This window comes from Triticum dicoccoides, chromosome 4B (assembly GCF_002162155.2).
Source record: "Triticum dicoccoides isolate Atlit2015 ecotype Zavitan chromosome 4B, WEW_v2.0, whole genome shotgun sequence".
NCBI classification, from domain to species: domain Eukaryota; kingdom Viridiplantae; phylum Streptophyta; class Magnoliopsida; order Poales; family Poaceae; genus Triticum; species Triticum dicoccoides.
In genome coordinates this window covers 54,242,158-54,247,086 of record NC_041387.1, presented here as the reverse complement: position 1 = coordinate 54,247,086, position 4,929 = coordinate 54,242,158, and the positions used below count along the sequence as shown (strand labels likewise).

At 40.5% G+C, this 4,929-nt stretch overlaps 1 long non-coding RNA gene across 2 annotated transcripts; it reads left to right on the top strand.

Moving 5' to 3' along the window:
* Positions 1-1,005: 1,005 nt before the first annotated feature.
* LOC119294964 lies at positions 1,006-4,928 on the top strand. Of its 2 annotated transcripts, XR_005143621.1 has the most exons (4): positions 1,006-1,655; positions 1,724-1,855; positions 3,047-4,528; positions 4,904-4,928. It is a non-coding gene; the product is annotated as an uncharacterized LOC119294964 (long non-coding RNA). The 2 variants fall into 2 exon arrangements; XR_005143620.1 differs by lacking the exon at positions 4,904-4,928 and having other exon boundaries at positions 3,047-4,897.
* Position 4,929: the final 1 nt, after the last annotated feature.

Here is a 4,929-nt window from a genome sequence, read left to right as displayed (position 1 = left end):
GTATTAAAAAAATGTTAACTTGCATTTGAAAAATGTTAATCATGTATTTTAAAATGTTAAATATTACAAAATATTGATCATATATTCCAAAAACATTAATCTAATCAAGAATTTGAAAAAATGTTAAATATGCATAGAAAAATTGTTGACCATCTATTGAAAAAAATGTTAAACTTGTATTTAAAAAATGTTAATAAAATATTTAAAAATTAAAATGTGTGTAGAAAATATGTTGACCATGTATTCAATTTTCTTAATATGGTATTTGAAAAATATTACATGTATATCGAAAAAATATTGACCATGTAGTAAGTAAATGTCAATATTATATTTAAAAATATTAAACATGTATTAGCTATATACCAAAAAAATGTATAGAAAAGCAATGAAAACCAAGAGAAAACAAAAAAGCAATGAGAACTAGAAAAAACAATGAAAAATAAAGGAAAGAGAAAACTAGCGAAAGCCGAAAAGAAACAAAGAAAAAATAGTAAAATCGGAGAAATGAAAAAAAAACTGGTGAAAAACAGGGGAAAACAAACGAAAATGGAAAAACAGTGGAAAATCGGCTCTTTTCTTCAACAAGGTCGCGACCTACTAGTTTAAGATGAACTGGATGATCCCACTGGTTAATAGCGCTGCGATGCAACCAGGTGATCCCAGGATTAAATCCTGCGCACTCCTTTTTCTATAGTCTAATTTCTTTTATGTATGCGCGAATGATCTGACCCACACCTGTAGACGCTTTAGACTTTTTTTTTTTTGAAAAGAAGGATGTACCCCGGTCCCCCGATTCGGTCTTCGTTGGCCGTCCGATCTGGCCATCTAGAATGTCTGAACCGTCGGATCTTCACCTGCAGTCAAACCTAATTTTACCTCACGGTCGTTTTCGTAGTCCAATGACAAGTGGGCTCACGTCGGGCGCTCGTTGGCTGGGTTGGCTGTTTCCGCGTGCAGGAGGATTTGCCCAATCAGCTCGGGCGCTCCGCACCCAATCATCGGTGTCTCGCGGCTCTCGCCCCACCCCAGCCACCAAACGAGGAACCCTAGCCTCCTTTCTCCTTCCCCTCGACCCCCACGAGCCGCTGCACCCCTCCCTCTCCCTTCCGTGCGTGCGCTCGGCCAAGGACGCTGCCGTCGCCCTCGGCTCCTCCTCCACCACCTCGCATTTTTCTCCTCCTCGCCTTCCCATCGCTCGCGCGCATGTCGCTGCCGTCGGAAAACAGGACTGCGGGTCGCTTCCTCCTTTTCCTCCCGTCGGATCTAAGGCGTGCGGCCGTGGACGCGAGCCTCTCCGGTGGCGGCGGCAAAGGGTGACCACATGGATCGGTCCCTGCAGGAGAGAGAAGATGGGAGAGAGGGAGAGAAGGAAGGAGAGGAGGGAGGCCCGGCGGCGGACGGGAGAGGGTCACCGACCGGCGCCGGCGAGGTCAGGTGCGACCTGGTGGTTGGTGGCGGCTCGATCCACTCCTGGATCCTTCTTCTTCCACTTCCCCGCTGCCTAACACCGAGGAAGAGGGCTGGCCGAGGAAGAGGGCGAGGATGCAGGGATTGAAGAGGGTGTTCCTGCGTTCATCGCCTGGCCAAGGACGAGGACGACGACGTGGGGTGGAGCATGTCATCCCTCTGGTTATCACCTTCCTTACTGCTACTGGGTGAGCTTCTTCTCCCTTCTCATCAATGAGAGGTAGTTACAGTAGTTGATGTTTCACCTTGCTCCCAGGCTGAGATGAGGGTTTTCTCCACCGATTGTGGTGGCCTGAGTCAGAGATCGACAGCCACATGCTTGTGGCTACCACACAAAACGTGCTCTCTTGCTGACCTCGAGGTCCAGACGCAATGGATTGTCTCCAAGGTATCTAGCCCGTTGTTCCTCTTGTTTCAGATCATATGTGTTGGTCTGATGTGTGTGCAAGAGAACAAAATTCGAATTGGGGAAGGGAGCTTTCAGACCAATCTAATTGTCATTCCGTATGCAGATTCTTGTTTTTGCTCTTCTCATATTTTAGGCTGGGTGTATAAGCACTAAGATGGGTGTATTAGCAATGATACAGAGTTAATAATGCCTTGCATTTTGTTTTTAAAGTGTGGATCATTGGAACTATCATGAAGATAAGCAAGCTGCTGGCTTCAGCAACGTCACATTTTTGTACTGATTAGTGAACTGTCAAGATAGAAAAGTAATTCTTCTACATCCAGATGAATGGGATGGATAGTAGTTCTGCTATGCAGAATGGTAGTGTTTCCTACACGATCTTTTGTTTGTCATGTATGCCATCACTGAGTATTGTAGAGGCTGTAGTAATCTTACACTTTATATGGATGGTTTGCAAGTTAAAGGTCTGCAAAATAATGTGCTAAACTCTTATTTGTGGGCCATGTTAGTTTGCTTGGTTTAAGTTCAGAAGCGGCAATACAATGTTGTTTTTCGTCCCATGAAAGATGACAATGTTGCGCTGGTTACAAGAGCTTCCTCGTTCACAACGTCCTTCTTTCTTTGCTTTTTCTTCCTACAAGAAGACGCGAGTATTGTAATATCTTTAAAGAAGAGAGAATCTGCATTTATGAGTGCTTTCTTCTTTCTTCATTGTTACTTCAAGTTAGTGAATTCAGTTAAGTCGTACTGGGCAGCTTCATACGAATGGTTTCTCCATCTCCACATCTTATTCAGTTACGAGGCCATTTAAATCTTTTGTCTTTTGAAAAAAGGGGGATGCCATTTAGACAGTACTCTGTCCAACTTGATCTTCGACTTGCTGCTACTGTTTCTAAGCCTTTTCCTTAGCACTGATTTATGTGCTTCAGAGAATGAGCTCACCTTATTCAGTGGATGTGCCAAGTAAAAAATTAGTATCTGAGCAATTAGTACTGGCAGGCCTTCCTTTTGCTTGCTATAACCACATGGTGCCATTATGTGCTTCTGTGTATGGTTAGCTACCAAATTTCAGTTAACCATGCTTTTGAGTATAATCTGGGGACTACTTTCTGAAAATTGGTAGAATGTGTGATTAACTGATGTGCGTCATTTCTTTTGGTCACCAAGTAGGTGTTTCTCTGACCAGCAACAACAAAACTCCGCACTTTCTCAATTGCGATGTGATTGGTTCATGTCCACCAAGGCTGTTGCGTTGGTCGCGGTACTCGGCTTCCTTTGGGTTTGCTTGCTGTCGAGGAAGAAGAAAGGTGTGAACTATGTGAAAATGGACAAACCCACTATCGCAGATGGTAATGAAAAAACTGACACCAACTAGCTCACTCTATAAATTTTGTCTAGGCTCAAGCTAACTACGTATCTGCACCATGATTGCTCGCTGGTGATATAGATGTATGCCTAACATCAGGTTATTACCACACCATAGTAGCTGCTCGCTGGGAATATAGATATATATTTCATTTTGCAGGTTTGAAACAAGCTGGTTCCTTTATATGAAATTGTTTATTCATGATTTGTTAATGTAGAAATCATTTCATTAATTAGTTTTGTATGGTCCGTGTGATTCATGCTGCAATGATTTTCTTCAGTCGGATAATCGTGTAGTACTATGGCAGTGATATACTGATATCGTGTAGTAATCGATGCTCTGTTCATGGCTTTTTTCTTATTTTATCCTTCTTTGCTTTTTTCCTTTCCTGCAAGAAGATGTCGAGTCATGTAATATGTTCAAAGAAGAGAGAATCTGCATTTTATGAATCCTTTCTTCTTTCTTCATTGTTACTTCAAGTTAGTGAATTCATTTAAGTTGTATTGAGCAGCTTCATGTGCATGGTTTCTTCATCTACACATCTTATTCAGTCACGAGGCCAGTAAGATCTTTTGCCTTTTAGAAAAAGGGAGATGCCATTTAGACCTTACTCTTCCAACTTGATCTTTAACTTGCTACTACTGTTTCTAAGCATTTTCCCAAGCATTTTTTATTTGCTTCAGAGAATGAGCTCACCTTATTCAGTGGATGTGCCAAGTAAAAAAATTAGAAACTGAACAATTAGTTCCACTCTTAAATTTTGTACAACGGTCCAAATTATCCAATAAATCATTTGTTAGCAGGGTCTAATTATAGAAGTTGAATCAGTTGTTCCAAATTACAATGTGTGACTTATTCCATTTGTTTATCCTTTTGTCCTTTTAATCAAGAACAATGTTTAGAGCTTACATGGTTGTCCAAATTTAGTTCTGTAAAAGAGGAATATTGATATCATGCAATGATCAGTGCAGATTAGGATAGTTATAGAGTTCTTCCTCAGCTTTCATTGAGCAAAGATTGAATCTGTATGATTTTTTTCTAATACCAAGTAAATCTTGGTCTGCATTCTGTTAGTTTTCCTACTGAGTTTTTTTTTGGCTATTTTCGTTTAAATTGGTAGCTGATGTGAAAAAGTGTGTGTTGACATGCATGTAACCAAATCATGTATTAATGTGAGTTACTACATATACTTGCCTATCTCTTTCCAGAAGCACAACCCTCTTGATCCAACTAGGAACATCAAAACCAAATGGGAAATCATTGAGTGGACTTCAGATGGCCATGCTGTGAGTACACCATTAGTATCTGAATCTACTTCGTATAATTAAGACACACTTTCTACATATCGCTGCTATATTGATACCATGTGATCACTTAACATGAGTGTGACTAGCCTATTTTCTTGCCTAACTGTGTGATTGCATGTAGTAATGCATGGCTTCTCTATTTAAATGAAGAGTTGTGTTTATCATAATAATTATATACCACAGACTTGTTTCTTTCTGTTTATGTAATAATGCAGTTCGTCTTCTACCATATGTTTTCTTTGTTACATGTCTTCTAATTGTTCATCTTTTTTTCTCTTTCGACGACAAAATAACTTCGCGTTTGGCGTAACAAAATAACTTTTTTCTCTTTGTTACATGTCTTCTTATATTTAGTACGACAAGGAGGCGAGGTGGTGGTT